A 26,657-nucleotide genomic window follows, 5' to 3' on the forward strand; every position below is an offset into this window, starting at 1 on the left:
CTCAGTTTTTCAGAAAATCTGGCTCCAATTTAGGTGTTGAGCATTCAAAAATTTGAGTCTGAGCTCTCTGAAAAATCTGGCATCTAACAAAGGAGTGCTGTGAGGATAAATTAATTAATGTGACATCCTGGGGTAACAGTGTTGACAGGCCTGCTAAACTTTGTAAAGAAGTGAGGAAGAGTTGCATGTGTTGAAATTTCAGGGAAAATACCTAGCATGTGGGAAATTATGACCTAGTGTGGATCTGCCACAACACGAGGAAAACCACAGTAAGTTTTCCCATAGCTGAATTCTGCCACTGGCAGAATGAATTCTCTTGCCAGTGACAGATATGATACTATTGGCACACAATTTTAGAGGCTTTGAAACATTGAAATACAGGCTTTAGTGAAGTAGAAAAACACAGTATATCTTTAGTCCTGGCTTCCTAACCAAGCGGTACAAAAAATGTTTGAAAGCTGTTGCTGTGTTGCTATTAGTTTCAACCAGAAAATTTGTTGTCAGGTGGACTTAAATTTTCCAGATGACAATAATATCCCTGCAGGAAATGAGAAGGAGATGAAGCAATGTCTTTGAAACTGCTGAGTTTTGTACAGGAATTATGCAAATGCAATAATTGTGTGTCTTCCTTTCTAGCTGTATGAAAGGAAAACAAATGCATCTAGGAGATGCCTGTTGCTGTGCATGCTCACTGGTGTAATACCTGCTTTGTGAAAAGTGTTTGTTTCTGTCACTGTTCCTCTCAGGGACAGCCAGATAACTCTGGTTTGGAGGAGAAATAGAAAGGGTCTTGCTTCTACTGTAGTTCTTTCATTTCTGATAGCTTCTCAAACACAGCTGGAGAGCAAGGCTGCATCTGGCACAACCCCACTGCTGGGGCAGCCACACCTCCAGCAGGTGAGCAGCATTTATCTCATGGCTTTATGTTCCAAGGACCTTCCATCTCAGTTTGCTAGTGAGCTCAGCAGCCACAAAGACAGACTTCTAATGAGTTCGACAGAGCTACTCTATTTCCAGTCAGCAGAGAGAGCAGTCAAGTAAATAACCTTTTTGCAGATGCACTAATTATTTGTTCACACATATGTACATGGACAGCACAGCATTCCAAGGACAGTGGAAACAAGCACTTTGGTACTTTGTTAGCTATCTTGCCTCTCTTATCAACATTTCTTTCATAAGATTTCTCTTTTGCCTTTGGGATACTTAACCTCCTTGCCCGCTTCTGCCAGTTTAAAAAATAAATAATTTTTTTTTAAAAAAGATGTGGGAAAATTAAATAAATTAAACGATTTCTGGAATGTGTCAGCAACAAGTAGAATCTCTTGGGACCTCCTTTGACACACAGGAACAAGAAGTTTGAGAGGAAATTGGTTTCCCCACAGCTGATGCTTTCCCTGGACTGGTTTACCCCACTCCCACAGTGTTGAACTATTGAATGCTCAATTAGTATTCCCCAAAGTGTCAAATGAATTGAACCAACTCCAGAAATTCTTCACTGCAGTTGGTGTATCATTTTTCAGGCTCTGAGAAAAAGACCTACTGTTTCACTCAGTGCAGCAAACAAGTTCTCCCCTTCTCAACCCTGTGCTGTTTTTGCTTTTTAAAAACATGGTTCAAGGACACCTGCAAAAATAAATAGGAATGGCAAGTTATTTCATCCAGAATGTGTGCAGTACCTCAGCAAGCTAGTTTATAAATAGATAGGCAGATGGTTATAATGACTGTATGACTGTAGTATCTTGAAGTATTTTGGTTTGGTTTTGTTTTGCTTTGGGCAGTTGCTATAATACCCTGTGTGATTCTGACAACAGTAATGGATTCCCAAAGTGCAGATGGCCAACTCCATTTTGAGCTACAGGCCAAAAGTCATGCTGCCAAACCCAAGGACTCAGAAATCATGACCTCTGTTTCATCTCAAATGAAGGGATTTCTTCACAAGCTGGTGGAACTCACCTTGTAACTTTAAAAAAAAAAATAGAAAGCATTGATTTTATTTCATGTTTATATTTTTGAGTCTTTGTAATGTGTTTGGTTACATTTTCATCTCATCTTTATATCCAAGAGTCATAAATTTCTTGCTTAGTAATAAAAACAGGGATCATAGTGGGAACTCCAAAGTTTCAAAACAAAAACTTTCACTAGAATAGAAAAAATATCAGAAGTTAGAAATTAACTTTTCAGGCTCAAGGGGGGTCCAAGGATAACTGGTTCTGGATCAGCCTGGTGCATATTCCCAGAAAGTTTCATCTCAGCTTGAATCACTCACTAAGGCACTCAGTGTAATAGATTCTGCCAATCTTATTTGCATTAACTTTGTTAGGTTTGCTTATTATTGTCAACTTGACCCAGGCTTTGCTAGGGATGTTGGCCAGGCTTGTTTTTGTGGTCAGAAGCAGCAGATAAATAAAAATAAGATATAGCTATGCTGGGTGCTGGACATTACTGAGTGCCCCATGGACCAAAATGCTCAGAAGAATGAAAAAGCAGAAGTTGTTTAAACTTTAAACCTCAAATCACAGCTGGATTTTAACCTGAAGTACCAAAGAAATTTGCAACAATTTTTTCCATTTATTCTGAAGTGAGTTTTAGTATCTTGGTGCTTTGCAGTGAGATCAAGGATTGATTTTGAGAATTGAAACACTCAGCCTTGAGTAAATAATAAAGAGCCAGTCTTCCCAGCTCAGTCGGGAACTGTTTATGAGAAAACTGCATGCTCAGGAAAGTATCAAAGAGGATTTTCTTGGAAAGTGGTTCAGGAGAAAAACTGGGCAGTGAAGAGAGACAGGAGCAGAGAGACAATGGCTCAATATGCAAATACCCTTTGGTAATCCTTGAGCTCTGACAGACATGGGGCAGCAAAATAATTAATAATTTTCATGATGGGTTGGAAAATATACTTATGATATTATGCTGGGATGAACAAGAAGTGTTCAGAGAATGGAGTAAGAATTCAAAATTATCCTGGTGATTTGGAGAAGTGGTGTAAGATGACTATTCTTTCAAGAAAAAGATTCTTTCACTTCTATTTAGAAATATTCTTTGGCTACTATTTAGAAAAAGGTTGTGATACAACACTGAGTGGTGGAAATTGTGGCAATCAGACAGAAGATATTAATGGCATGAGCACAACCTGGGGGTAGTCTAGCTGAGAATCACTTTGTCCAGCAAGGACTTGAGGGTTATAATGAATCAGAGACTGTGACCATGAGTCAAACCAGTCTGTGGCAAATAGGGAAAACATCATACCAGTGTGTCAAAAACCAAATATCATCTGTAATAATCACTCCACTCTGCTTGGAGCTCCTTAAGACTGAGACAGCAGCAAGTAACATTCTCCAGTGGGTAAAATGTTGTTGTGCTCACAACAGAAGCAAAGCAATGGTCTTAAAATTTCAGCAAGGAGCATTCAGTTAGACATTAAGGCCAAACATCCAACAGCAAGGATGACAGACCCCTGGAACAGGTTGCTGTGGGAAGGTGGGAGAATCACAGGAGCCTCAGACCCACAACATAAACATCTGTCAAGGGCAGCTGAACTGGCACAGAGCAGATTGGGTGACCTCAGGGTCCTTATTTCCAATGATTTGCTGGGAAAACCTATAGAAGAGAGGAAAATACTGCCACCATTTCTTAAAGACTCTGGGCAAAGTGCCTCCCTTTTGGTGCTGAGTGATTCTGAGGGTGATGGCAGCTGTTCAGTGCAGCAGGCAGCTCTCAACAGAAGCAGTGCAAGGGCGAGTGGAGAAGTGTGGTGGGGCTGCTGACTCAGCCTGAGTGATGAGCTGTGGCTCCAGAGCCTCTTACTGTCACAGGATGCTCAGGAGAGAGGCAGGGGTGGCATCCCTGCCCACCACTTGCTTCCAGCAGGCATGGGGGTGCAGCCTGGGCCATGTGAGCAAAAGGATTCGGAGCTCACCTTCTTTGGGTTTTACAGCACACGTGAAGATGCAGCTCCCTGGCCCAGAGAAAAGCCCCCAAGTGCCTCCCCTTTATTAATCCCTGCATGGTGCAAAGGGCTGCTGATCATGTTTGGCCTTCTAGCAGGATTCCTGTTTAACATTTGGAGAGAAATCCAATGTCCCACCTGCCTCACCTCCTCCTGGAGCCCAGACAGAAGCCAGCATGGTTCATACCTGGAGCTTCAGCCCGTACAGATTGCAGACTATTCCTGCTTGGCTCTATATCAAATGTTATACATGGAAGAAAACACTAAAAATACACTTGAACAAGCCAAAAGAAAGAGATGAAGAGTGAAAAATAGAGCTTTTACAAGCACAGGGTGTGTACAAGCCCAGAAACTCTACTTTTATTTTAGTTTTCAGCTTTCTAAGAGTGCAAGAAACTTCTGGGAGAGTGGGAGAGTGCTTTGACATGCACACAAAGACTTGTTCCTTGGCAGAAAAAGTGTTGCTGGATTTGCTACTGTATCAAGAACTTTACTACACTGACCCCACATCATACACAGTATTTCCTAAAGTTTTATCTCTCTTCTGATTTCCCTCCTTTCTTATTTTCATTTGGAAACTGTGTAGTCAATAAATAAATCATTAGATAGGCTCCTAAACAGAAATAGGCATCAAATCAAGGAAGAGGAGTGGGTGAACAAAGAGGTGGCAAAAAAAGAGGAAGACTGGGCTTAAGGCTGCAGAGAAATGTCTTCTATTTGAAATAATGTTCATAGCATTTTCCCAGCCAATGTTGAGTTTAGCTATGCAGCTAGAAGAAAGGTCATATTAACCAGAGCATCTGAAACAATCAAGCATACAATAGATCATTTGTAGTCTCACAGCAATGAAAGGAAAGTTCCATAAATAAATCCCTAACAAGCCTGAATTGCCATTAGGGCATGACAACAATTAACTAAATATGGAGTGTAAATCCGGGGACTTTTAATTGAAGGGATCGCCCAAAATATTTATGAATTATGTTGAATTAATGAAAGAATCAATTGTCATCTCTGTTTTCTCATGCTGCACTATTATCCTTGCAGAGTTCAAACAATGTTGAGGGTACTTGAACACATGCTGTTTAAGTTGAATTTGCCCTGAGCAACCTAGACTGTAGGTATCCATAAGGGAAAAAAAAACTTGAAATGGGGATTGCAGCCTGTTTCTAATGTCTCCGTGGAACTTGCCCTGCAGAAGCCACCAAGAAGCAGCTGAACAGTGGAGACTCATGTTTTCCACATACTGTGGAGCTGCAGGGATTAAAGCTTTCTGGTGAAAAGCTTTGTGTCCCATTAGTAGCACCTCAGCTTTTGTGTGCTGGTGATAGAAGGACTACCTGGTGTGAGGAATTACATTCCCACACAAAATTTTAAACCTGAAATCTTAATTTAATTTTATTTTTTCCTTGAAAACTTCTTTATTGTTCCAGGACTTTTGGTATAATTCATGCCCTCTTATTTGACTTTATTACACAAGATGCCAAGATTTATGTTAATAGAGGAAAATGCATTTAAAATGTCTCCTAATATATTTCCCTTGAAATACAGGAAGATAACAGCTGCTGCAATAAACTCATAATCTCTGAATGCTAGAATGGAAACGTTTGACATTAACAGGCTGCTTTTAGAAATGAAATATCTGCAGCAAGGACATGGAGAACTTACAACTGACGTCTGGTTGTGACTGCATTTGAACTTTGTGCGCTGTTTGAGATTCGGAGGGGGGAAATGTTAACTTTTTACACATACCTCAACACTTCTTGATGTCAACCAAAACCAGAGGCAGCAGAATTCCTCGGGAGAGACTGCTCCCATGTCAGTTTGGAGTTGTTGGCAGGAGCCAAGGAGAATGTGAAGTGTGGTGAGAAAGTCTGATTCTTCCTATTTTCCAGTCTCAGTGACTTCCATGGAAAATGAATGCTAGGGAATGCATACAGAGATTTATATCTCAGCTGCAGCACAACGTTGAAAAATCTGGAATGGTCTGGGACAACTTTGGGAATAGTTGGGTTTCAGTCAGCCCTGAGTTTGTGACATACCCTGATTAAATATGTGGCTGGGAGACCTTGGAAGTGGTAAACCATTCTGCCAGCCCTTACTGCACTAAATTTCATCCCTTTCAGAGTGTGCAGGCTGGCTGTTCACGTTACTGTGAAGTAGCAAATGACAGTGAGATGCAAAGAGGTGGTCTCTGACCAGATTCTCTAGTCTGCCACAGCACTTTTGTGCCAACTAAGATTTTACTTGTTTATCTCATTGTAAATCTGGTGCAGTGGAGCAGAGACTAAATCTAGGTTTAGAAAATCTGGGCACACTTGAAAATGAATTATCAGAGTGTTCTTACTACTGTTAGCAGTCCTTTGGGGTTAAATAAGATGAAGCCCATTTTTGTACCCATGAAACTCCTGCTGAACTCTGCTGGCATTGACGGGGCAGGGACTAATTGCTCAAAATAAATTACCATTGCCTGCTCTGAATTCTTTTTGCTAAGGATCTAGATCCTTTTGATATACAGAGGGTTATTTAAATCATCCTTTGAAAAATGAACGTCAGAGGGTGGGTCTGAGCATGACCTCCACTTTTGGACTGGGGAGGCCTTGTCATAACAGATATTTCATTTAGATCCTAGGCATTAACTGCACAATGTATTGCACAACAAAAATGGTACCTTTCCCTTGTGCTGGAATACTCCAGTGGGAGGAAATCAACCACAGAGTGGTTATATTAACTGAAGGAACACAACGATTTTTGTGCAGAAAAATCACAGATACAATCCTGCCTACGTCAAGAGAAACAAACAAAAACAAAACCCAAAACAGCCCCCAATCTGCTTTAATAATATCAATAATTTGCTATTTTTTTTTAACAAAGGAATCATTTTAGTGCTGAGCTTAAGAATATGCTCCATGCCAGAAACACAGATATCAAAACTGAAACACACCACAAACCAGCCCAATTAAAAGAAAAATCTTACATTCTTATCATCTCTTGACATTTTCATAGTTAGAACAACAATCAGTTGTCTAGTTGAGACAGTCTCTAGTTGAAACAAGGTCAAAGTGGTTTCAAAGAAGTCAATACAATTCATGTGCAGTTTTCTGTGTAGCTGAAAGCAGAATTTCATCAATTAGGTATTAAAGGAGAACACTTAAAATAGGAAATACCAGACTCCAAGCACATGTATCATCAGTTCATATTATATTTTACCTCTTGGAGCCTCCCAGCACAGTGAAGAAACAAACAAGTGTGGGAAGGAATTTCAGAATCGGTGAGAAGAACAGCATCTCTTCTACTATTTATTATTAATTATTGCCCTTCCTGTATAGAACCACAGAATGATTTCTTATGTTCATCAGGAATAATTTTTTTATAGCTTTAATGTAAATTCCTTTTTGTGTTGCTTTGAGCATTTTGTGTGTCTTTATTCTATAAAATCTAGAGTGAGTCTTTCTCCCTTTCTAATCTTATGCATTGTCACCATTATTTTGTTAATGCTATAAAGGGCCTGGAACTGGTTCTTTGCTGTATACAAATATGAAAGAAATCACAATCCTATCCCTCAAAAGCTTACTAACATCTTTGTGTTTATCCCTTTTATGGAAACTAAATTTAGCCTTTAATATCTTTTAAAGAGAAATCACATTTTGGTAAATTATTTATTCAAGCCAGAGAAGGTACTCAGTAGAGTACCCCTTAACTGGGGGTTTTATCTGACTTGTTAAGACTTCTGAAAATGTTTTGTTTTCCAATTTGAAGGGATAAACTGAAAAATACTTTGCTATTCCAGTAGTGCTGGGAATTATAATTCTTTGTTCCTGAGTTAAAAAAAATGCCTAGAGTAAAGCATCTATTAGCACAATTTATCTAGTGCAACTTGAAGGCAAAGATCCCAATATTAATCAGGTCTGCAAAACTGCTACATTATTAAGTCACCAAAGGCCTTCATAATAATAGTAAAACTAAACAAAAGGTATGCACATACCATGATATTTGGATTAATTTTGCAATTATCCTCTCTTTTTGGGGGTGCCGTGTTTAATTTTGTTTTTTTAAAAGAAACATTGGGTCTGAATATTGAAGTGTTTCATTTGGAAGCTCATTAGATGAGGTGGAATACAGTAAAACTAAAAAGCCAATGTGTTCATACCTGTGAATGTCCTGGTTATGACTGCAGTGAGAGTTGAGAGCTCATCTCTCAGGGGAAGCACAGCATTGCTGAAAACCTTATTTACTGTGCTATTTTCTCTCATCAGGTGAACTTGGTTGTACACAGGAATATTTAGTACAAAATATGGCTAATCAAAAGTCAATTTACAGTAAAGACTGCTTTTGATGACAAATTTATCGCCAACAAATTTATCATTACAGCTTTGTAGTCCATTACAAAAAGGAATACTCGGGTGGGAAGTAAAGACCTTCCATTTACTAAACATATTCACTGCAATAGCATCAAAGGTATTAAGGCCATTTTTCTCAGGTGGAGCTTCACAGAATCACATCCAGAGCTAATTTGCATGGTGTCCACCTTCTGCAAACTGATCTCTGATATACAGAAACTTATTCATTATCAAGAATCTGCTCTCCACCCTCCACAGAGCACAGAAAAGTACTGGGGTCTTGGAAAAACAATACATGATCATGTACCTAAAGACTGTATAATAGAATGAAACTAATTACATTAAGATATAATGGACAACCTGAATGTTAAATATTTACAGCTTGTTTTCTTGCCAACTTAGCAAGCATGTTAATAACAAAGAAAATTAATTGGGTATCTATTAAAGCTAATATTAAAAAATGATTGTCCCATTAATTTTATGCACCTGAACATTTACATTATATTTCACATAAATAAAGCTTTTACATGCAAAAAGTGTGGAGATGTAGGTACAGAGTGTTGGGAGATTGCTTGGTTGGTCTTTGAATCTAATCTCTCCTGTCCTTAGTGCCCTAGCAGGTGTTAGCCTTCTATGTGAATAATGTATTAAAAGAAAAATTGCCTCATCCACAAGTTGTTTTCTAATTCAGATTAACAAATATGTAGAGCCTTTCAAGAAGACATTGCGCTGTAGAAACCAATAGCAGATTGTTTTGACAGAGTGAAAATAAAAGAGATTGGGAACATGAAAAACATCAGGAAGTGCCAGAGCTGCTTCTTCAGTCAAAAATTATTCCCTGGTTTGAATTAAAAGGGAAGACAAAAACGGCCTCAACTCTTGCCATGTGTGTCATAGCATTTTTAAGGTATAATAGTATATTAAATAAGGTAGAATAGTATATTAACTAAAGCACAAGGTATTTTAGGAGTATTGTCGTACCTTGAACACCTGTGTGTTGTCTGATGAGCCCTGAATCAAGCTGACTTTGCAGACAAATATTTTCTCTTTGTCTCAGCTTTGCTGGCTAGACAGTGATGTTCTTGTGGGTGTTCAGGGGAGCTTTGCCTGGAAAAGAATGGATGAAAGTATGTGAGGATATGGCCACCATGTACATGTCAAGGATTCACAAAGGAGAGTTGCCATAGCACATTCATCCTCACGGGTCTGACAAGCAGATAATCTAAATATGCTGTGACTTCCACCTATAACTGAATGCCTGAAATGCCCATTCTAACCCAAATTTACTCTAATTTATTAGTTCTTCTATTTTTAATTCGAGAAAATTACTCTCTTTTTGGAAATGTCAGCTGAAAGCCAGGGGAATGATACCAATGCACCTGATATTTAGATTGACTGAAGTGCTTTTCTGATGACCTGTGAGGCAAAGTCATGAACCTGCTGTTTCACAGGGCTGCTGGATGATGTGAACTGCAATCAGTGCTGTCAGAGGAAGCAGACAGTTCTGCTCATGGGCTGCCACTTAGTCGTGTAGCTTTCACAGCTGCAGAGTAAACAGCTCTGTAGCACAATTCTGGAGGTTATTTCTCCACCAGGATAATTATTCAGACACTGAATTATGCACACACTCCTTGGTGCACCTAAGTCTCAGCTCCCTGTGCATACTGTAATCTCTGCACCTCCATATTCCCACACAGCCCCACAGCCCAGAATCAGGTGGGATAATTTAGTTATAGCTGCAAAACACTCTCCATCCAAACCACAGTATTTTAGGGGTGATTCCCAATTGCCAGAACCTCTGGACTTTTCTCAATTTTTTACGAAACAATTTTCTCCTTTCTTTCAGAGCAGACTGCTGGCTGATTTGACAAATGGTTTCAACCTCCCTAAAGCTGGATTTTCCTTTTATTACTATTTTTTTTATGAACCTCCTTTGGTTTCTACTTCCTCTCCTGTCCCTGACTGATAGTGCAGCAAATTTCTTCATCCAGTCCATCCCCATCCAACTGTGGGAAGGTGCTCTGGGCTGAACAGGGTTGGACTGTTGGACAGGGGACAGGGACAGGGCTGGACAGAGCATGGGGATGCACAGTGACCTCTCATCTTCCTTGGAGCCAGGCCACAGCTGGCTCTGGGGAATGCTGGGGTGGATCTCCAGACACTCCTGGCCCCGCTGAGAGCACATCCATCACGGGCTCTCAGGGCTTGGAATGAGAAGGGCAGGGGGAGGGAATACCAAAGCCCTGCAGCTCCAGGGCAGCAGCCACATCCCAGGACATCCCTCTCTTCCAGGTTGTTCCTTGAGGCAAAATGTGAGAGCAAGATCTGTGGGTTCCAATCAAACCAATGAGGGGAGTAAAGATAAAAAGGGAAACAAAATATTTGCAGCTGTTCGAATAGGAAATTTCTGTGTCGTTCAGACCTCAAAATCACATTTTTTTGAGGCATCAGCACATGTTGCTGCACTGGTTCTTACAAGACACCAGATGCTGATCTGATTTGCTTCACAGAAGCCATTAACAATCCAGGAGATTTAGGAGGCTGCTGATAAGAGAAGGAACAGCAGCTCTGTAAAATTGTCTCATTAAACATCAATAAGGTTGAAGTGGGAGCTTTCATCTACATTTGATCTCTGCCTAAATATGTGGAGTGGTTGAACCTGCCCATTTTCCTGAATAATAAAACCATTACATTAAACCTTTCAGAAAGTACTAGATTAATTCACCATCCTTCACTGAAGAGGCAGTTGTAGAGACTTTTTTAAAACTGCATATTTTTTTTATGTTAAATCTTTGGAGGCTACTGCTGACATTTACTTAGGTGGTTTTAATTAAGTAATATTTTCAATGTACCTGAAGCTGTTGTCAAAAGATTTTTTTATGCGTGCTCTATCAGCAGACCTAAGCAATGATTCCACCTGAAGGTGATAAGGTATAAATGTAAGTTTAGAGAGCAGTTAAGTGTTAATATTTTCCACTTGATCTTCTAGTTTTTCAGTTCTGCCTGACAGATCCTTTCTCAGTTGTGCTGGATCCTCCCTTGGGAAGCAGTTCCAAGGATGGAGCTGCTCTAGGCTCCCTTTGAATGGAAGCACTAGAGTACTCCACAGTAAGCTTGCTGTCACTTGATGAGAACAACAAAATTCAGATCAGAAATACTCTTAAAAGGAGATATTACAATTAAGAGTAGCCTTTTCCAAGGAAAGGATCTCACATTTCCTGCCCCTGTGCTCAAAGTCTGTAGCTTGCTGAAATTTTGGAAGCGGGGAGGTGATGCTGTTCTGAGTTTTTATTAAAGTTCTGGTGGGTTTAGGTATTTGCCACAAGGCTTTTCTAAGTGACATTGTCAGCACAATGGCAAAGGCTAACATTCAGCTTGCAATAGCTGAAATGTTTCAGTATACTCAAGTGATTTAAGTGCTTTGGGGGTTTCTACCCTAATTCCTTGAGAGCAGAACTTAAAATGTCTCTTATAGCAGAAGAAAGTATAGCAAATACACATAAGAGTAACACCATTTACAATTAAAGCATAACTAAACATTCCTAGAGATGGATATAAACCAGAACAACTGGATCCAAACAGAAGCAGCCTTCCAGACAGACTGAGATCTGGTTACAATCTTTGTAGCTGAAGCATCTCTCTAAATATCCCTGAAAGGAATGTATAACAACTTACACTGTAATATCTGAGTCACCTTTCAGCTAAGGAAGTAGACGTGCTGAAGACAGCACTGAATATTTGGATGTTAAGAGCACCTAAGGAGCTGTAAAATAAATAGTCAGTTTTGGGATAAGTAAAGGAAAAAGTCAATAAAAAGTTGAAAATTCATGTGTTGCTTCTGAAGCTACAAAAGTGTTGAACTGTGGATAAATAAAATAAATAAAATGAAGCATTTACCTAGCACAAGTGGAAAAAGAGACTGAGTCAACCACAGGATAATTCACAAAATATATGTATACATAAGGTCCAAAAAAAACCCCCAAAACTGTTCAGAGTATATCCACCCTGTCAAATAACTTCATCTGCATGCTTTGCTCCCAGATCTGGTCCTTTATCTGTCTGCATGGGCTGGAATAAAACAACTGAATTCTTGCCCTCCCCTCCAAGTGGGATTCAGGGAGTGGTTTCCTCTGGACAGTTCCCATAGCATGGGACAAACTGCTGTAAAAAACAAACAACTCTGTCTATGGGGCAGAGGGGTCCAGAAAGAATCAGTCTGAGTGCTCAAGCAAGGACATTGCAACAGAATTTTATGGCATCAGTTATTTCCACTGATAGATTGAAAGATGCAGACTTAGTTTCTACACACAAAAAGGCCTGCTGGGCAGATTGGATAAAACTTATGATTACAGATACCGAAGATGAGCTGACATGCTGGCTTTTGTACAAGGACAGGCAGTCTCTCTAGAGTAGAGATGAGATAATTACATTTAGCTATTTTAATTAGCTACTTCTCGTCATGCATAAATGTAGCCTGATCAGTAATTAAATTGGGGCTGTACTATGAATTTGTGCAGTTTTTCTTTAAACAGGCTCAACTATATTCTGCTGCCTGTTCATTTCGGTATCTTTTCATGTCACCGTGCCAAGGAGAATAAAATTACCTTTTTGGGAGACCAAGTGTGAACATACACACTGATCACATACAGCAATAAAGCATTGGTTCAGTGGCTACAGGTCACTAGGGGTCACTTCAGAAACCTTTTGTCTCCATCAGTGGTGCACACCTTGAAGAGACAAGCTGCACCTTGTGGCTGTGCACAGAACAAAGACCACACAGGGCTCTCAAAAATAAAACAGTTAGTTTGTAATGACAATTAATGTAATCATCAGTGTTTATTAACAACAGTAAAATGCACGGTGATCATACATCAGGGGAAGACAAGACTCTTAACTGCAATTTTATCCTAATTTGGCTGAGCATGAAAGGATAAATCAATGAGATTTTAGGACAGGCTGATATGCTTTATGTGAGTGCATGTGCGAAAGAAATAGGAAATATTGCCAAAAGCAGTAGCTTATCCTGTTGAAACTGGGAAGATTTCAAGAGATCTTAGAGGGTATTATTAATAGAGGGTGTTTAAGAAAATAATATTTGGTTCTTGGGAAAAAATGGCAGAAAATAGAGGACTGTTCATATCTTTAATATTTTTGCTGAGGTTTTTTTTTGGTTTTTTTGTTGTTTTTTTTTTTTTGTGGTTAGTAATGAAAAATTAAAATATTTCACTTTATAATGGAAAAGAAATATGCTCCTGTTAGGAAAAAGTTTAGAATATTCTTCAAGCTAGTTAAAATTGTCAGTGAAAGAAGAACAACTAAAAACCAACAGGCCTGCAGTTTTCCTCTGTGCTGGTACAGAAACAGACAAAAATCATCAGGTAATTTCAGTTGGGAAAGACCTTTAAGATCATTACATCCAACCATTAACCCAACACAGCCAAACCCAGCACTAAACTGGGTCCCCAAGTGCCACACCCACACATCTTTTAAATACCTCCAGGGATGGTGACTGAGCCACTGCCCTGGGCAGTCTGTTGCAGTGATCAGCCACCCTTTCCGTGACAGCATTTTTTTCTTATAGCCAATCTAAAGTTTTATGGTGCAAATTGAAACCATTTCATCTTTTTCTCTCTACTCAGGAGAAGAGTGTACCCCCACCTGGCTACACCCTTCTGTCAGGGAGTTGTAGAGATCAATAAAGTCCCCTCTAAACCTCTCTTGCTCCAGGTTAGACAACTCCAGCTTCCTCAGCTGCTCCTCAAAAGATTTGTGCTCCAGCCTCTTCACCAGCTGTCACCCTTCCACAATTCTCAGCTTAGAGCATTGGACTGGCTCAGAAACTCACCCATATTCCACTATATTGGTAGTAAAAGCAGCATTTCTCATTTCTTTCTGAGCTGGCTTTCATTCTTGTAAAGGTTCTGCACAGCTTCCAAGTCCATTATTTTTATTAAATGAAAAGCTTGTAATAATATACGGCATTAAAAGATTAGGGGAAAACCAATTCAATGGATCAGAGTCTGTCATGGTCTTAAAAAAAAAAAAAAAAAAAAAAAGTCAGGCAGAGAGTCCATCTTCCCCAAGTTTGGAAGGTTTTCCTAAAAAATGAAGCCATGGAAGACAAATGAGCCACTGACTGTAAGGAAGAGTAATTGTATAATAATAAATATTGCAGAAGACAGTCAGCTTTTCCCTGAACATTTTAGAAGTTTCAAAATATATCAAAATATATCACCCCTGCCATGACATTTAGCTGGGACCGAAGAACCCACTCCCACTTGATGATCTGGGAAACTTCATTAACCCAAATTCTGCTCCTTGACACATTCCCAGGAGCTGTTCAAAGACCATATGGAGCCCTCCATTCAGCACATGAGCCCTGAAGTTTTGCAAATGCTTTGCCACAGTATAATAAAGATCTTGGAACATCTTGCATTTTGCAAGTGAGGAAATGGAGACACAGACAGCGACACCGTGGTCCCCTCCCACGCTGTTTCGAGGCAAAGATAAAACATGCTTCACGCCACAGGCCACTCATTCCATCTTTAGATCATGCTATTGCTATTTGTAAATATTTATCCATTTCCTATTCCAAATTTATCCATTTCATATTCCAAAAATGGTTGATAGTGAAGGCTGTAGTAACACAAAACAAATATGCTTTTAGTTGTATTTTACTACACATTAGTGATGGCAAAAGCTTTGCACTGCAGAGGCATCTTCAAGAGTAATGATCACCCTGGCATGGAGAAACCATTTAAGACATTTAAGAATAGAGTGTTTTAACCTGCCCATGCTGTTTGAGTGCTCACTTCCACACTGTGAGGAATTCCTCTATATGGAAAACATTCCTTGTTTGTCATGAAACAAATGGTTTCATGATCTGACACAAAATAGAGCAGAACGATGAATTGACTCAGCTGAAATAAATTACAAATTGTCAAGGAAGTTTGCTGAACACTAGCAAACACCATAAGCCAGGTTCCAGTCTCATTCTGTAAAATAAGTGTTTGGTAGCAAAGCAGAATAAAACAAAACATATCTTCATGCTTGTAGGATTGTAGTAAGAAAGAGGTGCACTAGAAAAAAAAGGAAAAAAAGAAATAAAGGAAAAAAGAAAAAAAAAAAAAGAAAGGGAAAAAGAGTAATTTTATGGGAAAACAAGTATGGAGGGAAAAAATATATTATCAAAGTTGGGACACACTATTGTAGAACTGAAGGAACCTAAAGATAAAGCAACCTCGTGAAATCTGAAAATACAGAAAATAATTTTTCATAAAAAGCCATCTCCACGGTCTATCTCATCATGCCCTTGGGAGTTGCTTATGTATTTTGTCTGCATAGAACAGAGTGAAATTCATGTTTGGAGTATTTTGCTGCTGGCTGAGAAATCAAGAAGATGCTCATAAAGAGAAGCTACTAAGTGCATTTCTAACTCCCTGGGCTCAGCATTTCAAGTGGGAATGACTAGCTTTTAGCTAAAAGCAAACTGGAAATTTCATGCTAGGAGCTAAGAAATGGCATGTGGGAAAGCAGCAACAAGATCATTCCACTTTTCATCCTTGGTTCAGATCTATCCCACATGGCTCTTGGTCAAAAGCATTTTCCCATCCAAATGCATCTGGAGAGAAGCCAGGATACTGGAGAGTCATTGCAGCTTGTGGCTGCCTGCACCACCTCCCAACTGGGTCTAACTGGGATTTGTGCTGTGGATTTGAGCTGTCACACAGGCAGGGCGTTTAGGCAAATCCATCTCCAGTAGGAGCAGCCAGACAGAGCAAGGGGGGCACTGAGACCACGCCAGCAGAGCTGTCTCTTTGTCCCACCCCCAAGTCCAGCATTAGCCCAGCAGAAAGGATTATTTTCCAGCCTGAAGCCTCAGCTGAGATCTTGAAAAGCTTCTGGTGGTGGTGATCAGGCCACCACTGTGATGGTGCTTCAGCCTGTCGTGAATTTGGGACATTGTCCCCGGCTCTGCAGGTTGGGCTGGGTGGCACTGCTGTCCCTGCCACCCCAGCTCCTTGGGAACACATCTCTGCCAGCACCTTCAAGCAGGGAAATGTCCCTTGCTGGTTTGTGAGAGGCAGAAGATGCTGCACACAGGATTTTAACTGTTTGTGTTCACTGTTTTACAACAAACTCTGAGGGAATAATTACTTCCCTGAGGTAATACAACTGCACTAACAGCATGAGAAATTTGAGCTGCCCGTGTCCTGGTTTTGGCCACAGCTCATGAAATCACAACTATCAAATGCAGGGCCTGGATAAAAGGGCCATTCTTCTCTACCTACACAGTTATTTTTGGTTCTTCGTGGCTTATAAATAAAATAATTTTTGAGAGTGAAATTGATCAGGAGCTCTTTTCCAACCAACTGGAGAGACAAGAACAGTCAAAATAATTTTTGAATCATATTTCTGGGTTTGAAGTGTTCAAAAATGAAGCCATGTTCCTACAAAAACAGATACACAAATACTCTGAGTTAGATCCTGTCCCTGGAGAAGCATTCATAGCCTCAGTGATTTCCATGGAGTTATGCCAAATTACACAAGCTGGATATTTGCTCTAGGCCATTTTGCTATCACAAACAGCAGCTACATGATAAGGATCACAACACATTTCTGAAAGAAGGGCAAGTGTCACTGATAGACTGGTTGCAAAAACATCATTCATTAATAAAAGGTCACAAGTGACCGCAAAGGATACAAATGAAGTATTTCACTTTTTTGGAGCATCATTTTGAAATCCTGTTAATTGTGTCTATCAACCATTTTCCTAACCATTTCCAAGGTCTGCCTTCCTGCAATTTAAGGTCTGTGTTTATGAACCCAGGTTAGAAAGAGCCTCTAAAGAGTCCTTTCAGCCTCTGAGCCTGAGTACACACTAGGAAGGTGAAGACTAAAGTTGCAAGGGTGAGAGGGAAGCTGGGCATTGAAAGGTGCCTCAGACCAAAAACCAGTGTGTGCAAAACACAGGTCTGAGTACAGCAGCAGCATTGGTGCTCTAAAAAGTATATAATTACCTGCTCAGGGAGTTACAGACTACATTTTGAAGCAGCACACACTTAGCAGTGTGAGCCCGTAGAGACTAAAAGCTTGAAGGGTTACCCAATCCAGAGCACAGTAGCATCCTTAGAAAAAAGAGCTCCAAAGAAAATTATGTCAAAAGAGATGCAATCTCACAGCATCAAGCATGAAATGAATACTTGACTTCCTCAGTCACTCCTACCTTAGGCAACAAAAGCAAGCTTACACTACAGGCTGAGAAGGAACATTTATGAGAATTGTGGAAATAAATCACAGTGTTTTACTTGTCCATGGTGTGCAGGTTTTTCTCAGAATCCAGAAATTTTTTTTTTTTTTTGTTCTTGTTCTAAGCACTAACAAGGAAAGTGTCCTGAATTAGTGCAAACTTTTAAGTTTGTTTTTCCAAGATAAAGAGCTGTAACATAATTAAGAACACTCTAAAGTCCTGCTTTAGGGGTCACAAAAACTGTCTTAACTCCTTGATTTGGACAGCAACAGAGGTGAAGGTCTCCAATTCTCACACAGTACATAATCCAAAATGAAATTAAACTGTAAATCAATTGCAAAACACTGAGGATTTTATGCTGTGTAACTTTGCCCCCTATTCCACCCAACTGATGTTAATGACCAAGTATGAGCGGGGAGTACTAGAATCCACTCATGGTAGGGATAACCCCAAAGTATTTGTACAGTTTTTCCTGTTCCCTGCCTGACCTGCTCTGCTTTATGTCAGCGTCTATGTGAAGGGGGAGGATTTGTCTTTCTGTGCCGTGGTTTATGTAGTGTCACAAATGCTGATATTGATCTCTTGCAGCCAAGGTTTCTGTTTGATGTCGCCAGTGTAAGAGCATGTGTGTTATTTTCATCAGGGCCTTTCCAGTCACTTGATTCATTTGATTTGCACAAAGTAGGATTGTAACTGGGCAGTGAGAAGGGGGAAGTTGTATGTGCAGAGTAAGATTTAGAAATTCCTATATTTCCTGTAAGACAGAGGCTATTTGGAGTTTGGGGGGAAAAAAGGTATCTTGCCAAAGCACAGGGCAATGGTATCTAATTTTCCCAGCCACTGCTTGTAAAATATTTATTAAATAAACTTTTACCTTCTCCCTTCTTAATTCTCAGATAATTCTGGGACAGAGTAATCTTGTTCTGAGTGTAAATGTCACTTCTCTCCCAGTCAGAGAAAACCACTGCCTTTGACAAAACAGCACATCTCCATTTTTCACAACAGCATTGCTTTCCCACTGGTTGTTTAAAAGGCAAAACAAATGTTTTGCCTGTGGGAGCAATTTAGGGTGAGATAAACTGTGGGTATTGGCCTCCTAAAGGTCATCCCAAGCTGATGTTATAACCTTGTTCTGGTGGTTTGTGAACTCTCCCGTAGCAATATCCATAGAAATGGTTTAGCTATGGATCATCCAGCAGGATTATGAATCTGTACCACTGCCACTGCCACAGGTGGGTATTCTCCTAAGTGGGCTCTGACTCACTTGCCATTTGCATTCTTGGAGGGAGGAAAATCCTTAGAGTTGCAAATCAAAGGTATTAGTAGGAAACAACTCATACACATCTGCAAGAAGCAGGAAAAAAGTAGAAATCCTAAAGTTTTGAGATTACATCATCATCCTCATAGGACCAGCTGAGCATTATTACAGGGCCATAGTTACTCCAAGGCTGTGGGATGTAAATTTAGGTGCCAAGTGCCATAAAAAGTCTCTTGTGGAGGAGATGTTGAGGGACACTAAGACTAGGGCTCTGTTCCAAAACCAGAGTCCAACGTGCCTGCACGATCACATTTACATGGGAGTGAGGGGTGCACATTTCTCTGTGTCCAGCCAGGGTCTGTGAAGTTGCTTAAACAGAGTCACTGGTGCCACCTGGGACAGCTGCAGGAGGCTGCCTGGTGAGGGGCAGGACCTGTCAGGACCTGTCAGTGCTTTTCTAAGTGGCTGCTGGAGCCATGTCAGGCATTACAGGGAATTTCTAGCACCACTTCGTACCTGAACCAAACCTCCTGCTGCTCCTTGTGCAGTTCAGACAAGTAGCAGGCACAGTGCAGGAGGCAAATGGCTCTGGCTACCAAAGAGCTGAGCCAACAGCACAGGTTCTCTTATTCAAAATGTTTTCCAAGGCAGAAATTAGTCTGTCAGAAAATAATTTCCTCCTGCAATTGACCTAAAGTAGAGTGGTAACAGGGCATCTCTGTGCCCTTCTCTTTTCCTGTCTTTTAAAACTTTTAGCCCTTCTCTAACACCAGGAAACCAGGAAAATTTTGAAGTTCTCTATGGGGAGAGTGAGTCCACCTCAAGGTCTAGAAAACAACTTGATGTCCTGAAATATTGAGCTGTGACAACCAGCCAGCCTACTTGCCTGTCAATTCCTGCCCTTGGTTCCCTTTATCTTCCTCAGATATTCTCCTAGATATCATTGGAGGCCGCATTGAATAGCAATGACATTTTTGACATTACTCAGGAAGAACAGCATCATTATTTTAGCGCTTTACAGCCCCCAAAGGCTTCAGAACCTACAGGCGTGGTGGTTTGCAGTGCAGCAGGTCCCTGGTGTCTAATCCTGCAAGTAAATATGTGACTCATTCATCCTACAGCAGTGTGGGACCATAAATATCAGGCATTTCTTTGCTCAGCAGAAGGCCACGTTCATGTGTAGCTGACAAACACAGGTCTCTGGGCAGTAAACACTCAAACCTGAAACAGCCCCAGCCTGAAACCAGGAATTAAGAGCTTTGCTGTTCTGTACAATTTCGTGTTCCAAGGTGGACTGTGTAGTCAGTACATCAAGAGTGATCCCTGATGAGAATTATGCTGTCTGACTTTCATAACAAAAGTATATAACGAGTATTAAATAAGCTTTAGTGTTGTTCATGTCTCTGTATCCTTTTAAGGCAAAAAATTATGATCATTGTGTCGTGTTTTCAGTCAAAATAGGCTTGATAGATTCTAATTAGTGCATTCAAAGGGGCAGTTTTAGCACAGTTTCCCACATACACTTCTACAGCAATTGCGTTCCAAGGGGGCCTAAAACTAAAGGGAGATTTTGCATTGTAAGAATATTTGGCTTTTTATCTATGCTCAAGGTTGCCTGGGTGTTACATGTTCTTTCCTGACAGAGAAGAATGAATTTAAATGGGAAAAATAAAAATCATCTTTCAGGTAAAGGGCTGCATCATCCTGGAAATTTTTTTCTTAGCAAATTAAATTGAGTGATCTTAGCCCTAGCAGAGCTAGAAAGAGCTCAAGAACACATAAATGCTTCTTTGCACTCATTTAATTTCTACCTAAACTATTCACTGATGTGATGAAAGTCAAATACAGTCTAGAGATCCCCCTACAGAAGTACCACTAGAGATTCCAGCGTTACAGGTACGTTGACAACTGCAGCATAAAAATCCTGCTAGTTCACAAATTAATGGTAGCTTTGGAAACCAAATTCTAACACAATAGCTCTTCAGGGGACAGTCTGGAGGAGGAAAAGCATTTTAATTTGGTTTTGACAAGCTCATTTGTTTCCTAAGCCCCCTTCTTGCTAGCATCCACTTCAAACCTTGCACTTGGAGAGTGCTCGCACTCTATAGGGATCTGAGGATACATGGCACATGTCAAACCTTTAATCACAGCCACTGAACAGGTTTCTTCACTACCAAATTTAGTTCTGCAAACAAGACAATTAAAATGTCAAGCTTCAGGGGTTGCACTGATTTTCTAGAACAGCCTCATGCTCAGCTACAGCTTTGACAGGGATGTCTCCTTACCGTGTTTGCTCTTGCCTTGCCCTGTTCAGATCCCGGGATCGATAATCAATATTCAGAAGCAAAAGCTCTCAGCCTGAAAGACTTTATCAGTTGTGTGCTAGCCCTGGTGACATCCAGAGGGTGCAATAGGTGTAACTTTCCAGCAAACCTTCAAGCTCTGCTGCTCAAGAAGACACAGTTCTCTATTATAGGAACTGCCAGTCTTCCACTCCCCCGAGTCAGCAGCACATCAGCTTCTCCCTGTGATGAATTTCCTGCAGTGCAGCGACTCTTCAAGCTTCAGTTTCTAACTAGAGTATAAAATGTAATGAGAACTGAAGCCCAAAGCAGGAGAAGCCACATCAAACAAGATGGGCAAAGAGTTCATCCTCCTCAAACCTTCCAATACTGGAAGAGAAATAGGCACTTATGCCACAGGGTTTTGGTTCCAGGGTAAATGTTGTCCAATGGGCACATTAGACAGGTTTAGGGTCTAACATAAAAACTACTATAATAAAATTGTACTGCACAATAATTCACTCTCATTATAATTCCTACTGAACTCAGAATTGACATTTAAAAAAATCAGAGTGGGGCACTACAGAAAATTAGAGTTCACACCAGACTGTAGAGTGCAGGATAGATATTCATTATGAATGGAAAATAAGAGAACATGTAATTGCGAAGGGAAAGGTGAAATCTAGTAACTTCTTCATGTTTCTCTAAAGTTAGTCTGAGAACCTCACTCTCTGAAAAGATTAGTAGTTAGTAGTATGTAGCTCATGCCACTCAGGGTTCACTGTCCATTTTCCCCTCTGCTCAGAGCCAGTGAGATCTTGTCTTGCTCTTCCCAGGCTTTCAAAACCCATGCATGAAGCAGCCAGAGTTGTCACTCCCTCCTTGTAACCTCTTTGTAGACAACTGGAGAGCAGAGAAAGGCACCCAGAGTGCTCTTGAGTTCTGTCACTGCTCTTCTGGGACTATCACTGAGAGCAATCCCATTAAATATGGATTGTCTCTGGCATCTGAGAGCAGTGTCCTTTGCAACTCATAGCTTAAAGATCCAGGAGTCAGTCTGGGACTTGGTGACCATTGAATTGTAGATGGTCCCTTTTTCTGTGTTACCCATATGCACAGATATGAGCCATGCACCTGAATCCAATTTTGCTAAATACATATATATATATATGTATATATATAGCAAATCATATATCAGAAATACAGAAGTAGATGTTAAGGTGAGGTACAAGTATAGAAAAAGATTCTTGCAACATCTAGACACATCACTGCAGGCACACTATTATGAGCCTACTATTTTTACCCCACCTGCCTTCTGAGTTTTTGGCATTCCCTCACTGTCATGCACCTTGCACTGCTTGTTGCTTTAAGTGAATGTTATTGCTGAAAGAGAGTGATCTGATGGCAAATTGAAAGAACATTTAATCGAATAAATTCTTGCTTTGAAGCCCTGCTTGTCAGATTAGAGTGCTTACACAGTGCAGCTGCTCCTCCTGAGCCTGCACGTTGTTCTTCACTCGGGGCTGGGGCTGCCTCTGCAGGAACATCTGGGGGCTTTGCTGCAGCTCATCTCTGCTTGCACAATCCTAAGAGAACCTGCTGTCAGGAAAGTTCAGGATTTTTCTCCTGATCTCACTCATAGAAGCATGTGAAAGAATTAAGGAAAAAGTAAGGGAGTGGAACTTTCCAACTTGAAAAGGAGTGCTGAGCAATTCCAGCTCGCAGAGAGGCTTCAAGTAACAGAAACAAATAGATTAGTTTGAATGAAACCAGAATGGCATTCAAAGTAACTCTGAATGCTCTTTTTCTATAATGAGTGAATGCAATATCCTTCATATTTTATGAAAAAAAATGCAGGCAATAAATCTTAACTTTACAAAAAAATTTAGCCTACGCAGTAAAATGTCACAAAGTAGCATTACCTGATGGAGTCCAGAACTGGGGATTTCTTTTTATGTCACCTCTGCAGGGTGGCTTTCTGCAAATCATGTCACGTCCATATAACCCATGTTGATGATAAAATGGTAGAATATAGTCTTCTAGTTAATGAATCATCTTGCAGAACTGTGGGTGCAAACAAAATTATCTAGCAGCTCATACCAAATACTTATATCAGCTTGCTTGTATAGCTGAAAACATCACATGGATAAAAGCTACATGCAATTAACTGGAAAGCAGGAAAGATCAATGGCTTATCAGCAATAAACTGGCAAAATATTTTGGGAGGTCTTGCAGGGTTTAGGAACCCAAAATTTAACTTCTATGAAACCAAGGTCATAGCGTACAGACCCTAGGTAAGAAACTCAAAAAATCAAATCAAAAAGCTGCAACATTATATGATTGTAAAACACAGCAGCCTGCACTTGGGTTTTTGTGAATGGAAGTTTACATTGATATAGAAAGAATATAACAAAAATATGAACTATAAATGATGTTTCAGTACTTAAAATAAGTGCATTTATGCAGGGCTTTATTTTATTAATCTCATGGCTTGCTGTAGGCAAAATGGGTATAGTGGAAGAAAGAGGTCAATAAACAAGGAAAAAAAAAATGGGCTCAGTGAGTGAATATGTAACAGAAAAAAATAAAGGCTATGAATAATCAGAAAAACAGTAATAGTAAAAAAAACTAAAGCTATTCCCTAAGCCTTACTCTTACAAAACCCTCTTTTTATAAAGGGAACATACCAAGAATTTTATTTATTAATTTACTTACTTTAGACTATTCTAAATGCTATTAACTATAGAACAAACATCCCTGTGTTGTTTGTGGAAACCAAGTGAAAGAATGCAAAGCAAATATGCAAGTAAACTAATAACCCGTGTTTATTCAATTACTGTTTTGTGCAAACAAGCAGAGTGATTTAATATCAGTTTGTAAACATCTTACCCAAACTGCATTTCCAGTTGATCATCTGCATGCAAATCAGTTTAAATTAAGCACATGCAAAACCGGGCCAAAATTCAAAGGAAAAAGCCCTCAAAAATTCAATAAGAAGGGATGGAAAAGGATGAAGAAAATCAAGGAAAAGATAAAAGCAATTGTTCAAACGTTTCCTTGCTAAACAATGTTAGAAAACTGTCAACCAGAGAAAGACACACACAAAAAAAAAAAAAAATACTCATCTTGTATAAACTCACTTGTGAATTGATAATGAAAGATTTTAAACAAGACTGTCTGCCAAGAAGAGACATGGAAGTCCCAGCTGCAGTTAAATATATTGACTACTCCTCCTCTGGAAGCAGCAGAGCCAAAGCTCCTCTTTCATGTCTCCCAAAGCCTTTGCTGTGGCTCTTCCAGTGGAGAGCACCTGGCTCAAGGCAGGCTGAATTTGGAACTGTGAGGGGGGGGTGGAGGTTTTTAGGGCTCACAGCTGTTTCATTCAGGTGCTTGCATGAAAAGGATCTGTCTGAGGAAAGGAGGAGTGCCCCAAGTGAGGATTTCCTTTCCTGCTGCCAGGGAAAACTCAGGGAGGGAAAAAGGGCAACAATTGCTCTCAGTTTATTATTATTATTATTATTAGCAATTATCAAGAGAGAGGGTCTTACAGTGCCCATTGCTGGCCTCACTCCTGTGAAGGAGGGTAAAACAGAGGAGAATTGCTTTTCAGCTATCAAGGTTTTTATCTTTGATGAACAAACCATGCAAACTGTAGATTGTACCCAGGTATCCCCAGCAGCAGACCTGCTTTCCTGGGACAGTTACAGCATGCATGAGACTGAGCACATCCATCCTTTACTGAAATATTTGTATTGCTCCCTAGCCCGTTTTCAGGTTTCTGAGTTTTTCTACCCAACAGATATTGCTCGAGCAACCATTCAGCTTTCCTATTAGGATACACCAAGGATGGAGAATTTCTAGGGCATGATGAGGTACCTTATAAAAGGACAAAGCAGCTGAGTAATATGTTTTTAACACTTCCTCTACTTTTACCACATCTCCCTTATTCTGTCCTCTCTCCTGGGGTGCACAGCCCCAGAAGCTGATGCTCTGCACCCGAGGGGAAGCTGCTGTCCCTGGAGATGCCCTTCAGCATGTGGCATGTGGCTGGCCAGCTGCTCCCCTGCAGGGTGCTTGCTGTGTCCCACAGCTCATGGGAGGAATCCAGGCTCTTCTTTGCAATCTACCTCCTGCTGGAAACCTCCCGAGGGTTATTAGATTCTGTAAGAGCTGACCTTTAAAAGTCTGCAGTGCAATTAAGCAATCTGGGCAGCTCTGGGCCAGCAGCTCAGCTGGTCCAGGAGAGGCAGGAAGCAGACAGTTCACTCCTGACTAATGTCATTACAGGAGGACAGGAGGGGCACCCAGACACTCTAATTAAACGGCAGCAGATCTGCTCAGCAGGCTGCTATGATTGAGTGCAAAGCAGAGAGACAGTGCAAGACATGACAGAATCCCTGGGCTTTGTCCAGTTATGTGTCACAGCCCTTCCTGGGGGTTTGATGGCAGCGCTTTCTCATACAGCTGCCACAAGGAAGGGAAGGTGTCCAAACAAATGGGCATCCATCCCTGCCAATGCTCTGGTCTGAAGGCCTCTGTCCTAACTGACCTTATCAAAATTAATGCATTAAAGCACTTGCAGAATGGAAGAAAAGGCAGTGTGGTGAGGGGATTGTCTTCTCTAGCTGTGTGAGCCTCCCTGCTCTGATTTCAGAAATTTCTGCATGTCAGAAACAGCCCTGCATACCATGGAGCCCCTGAAGATGAGAGGAGTCAGTGGCTCAAGTCTGACACTGCTTCTTTCCCATAGCTCAGGAGCCTCTGGTCAGAGTTAAATGGTGGCTTCTTTCTCTCCCTGTCCTCTCTACTTCAGATATGGAATCAAACAGCAAAATAGGAACCCTGCGAAAAAGTGAACCTTGCAATTCTGTTGGAGTGTTTGCTTTTTCTGATCAGATGGCTGGAGTTGTGGACTGGCTTCTTTGTCCATGTCAGTGTTTGCTGTCCCTTCCACTGGGCTTCTACTGACATTTCTTGCTTCTTTCTCTCTCTCCTGCTCACAGCAAATTGCCTCTGGTTCCACACAGGCCTTTTCTGTTATCAAATGAAAAAGCTCAGACTTAAAATTAACTACTTTTTACTTGTGTCAAATAGGGCAGGCCTAAATTTGGCTTTTATTTAGGCTGGTAAACTATTCACTCTGCAGTACGAATGCAAGTCAAAGCTGGTAGTTGCCAATTCTTTTGGCCCCTCATTTCTCTCACCTCTTACTCAGAGAAGCAAAGTTTTCTGAACAGCTGCCTGTGAAAGAACCACAGGCTCCACATTTACTCACAGAGCCTTGGGCTGCCCCTAAGCTTCCTACAGTATGCCAAAAGGACCCTTTTGCATTCTCAAGGAACCCAAATATCCTTCACGTTATTGAAAGTTAAATACATTCTTAAATGTGGGCATGAGCTCCTTGCAACTCTTTGCTCCAGGGACAGAGGTGGGGGTAGATTATTATTAATCCAGATTATAATCCAATGCAGGAACCTAATCTATCAACTAGGCAAAAAAGTCTTGGAGAAATTTCCCTTGTGAGGCCAAAATAGCAAATAGATCCCTAACACATCTTAGATATCAGCCAAAGATTCCCAGTTTT

General features: G+C 40.5%; 1 protein-coding gene and 1 long non-coding RNA gene across 4 annotated transcripts in view; one reads left to right on the plus strand and one right to left on the minus strand.

The window, feature by feature from the left end:
- RERG (RAS like estrogen regulated growth inhibitor) overlaps window positions 1–26,657 on the plus strand; it is a 92,051-nt gene that overhangs the window by 33,935 nt on the left and 31,459 nt on the right.
- Window positions 5,514–24,185, minus strand: LOC115493486 (uncharacterized). 3 transcript variants are annotated; one of them, XR_012053767.1, is made up of 4 exons: window positions 21,077–24,185; window positions 9,265–9,390; window positions 6,921–7,052; window positions 5,514–5,866 (listed from the first exon to the last, which is right to left on the minus strand). It is a non-coding gene; the product is annotated as an uncharacterized lncRNA (long non-coding RNA). The 3 variants fall into 3 exon arrangements; XR_005979054.2 differs by lacking the exon at window positions 5,514–5,866 and having other exon boundaries at window positions 6,639–7,052; XR_012053766.1 differs by lacking the exon at window positions 5,514–5,866 and having other exon boundaries at window positions 6,639–7,264.

Source organism: Taeniopygia guttata, chromosome 1A (genome assembly GCF_048771995.1).
Source record: "Taeniopygia guttata chromosome 1A, bTaeGut7.mat, whole genome shotgun sequence".
Taxonomy (NCBI): Eukaryota; Metazoa; Chordata; class Aves; order Passeriformes; family Estrildidae; genus Taeniopygia; species Taeniopygia guttata.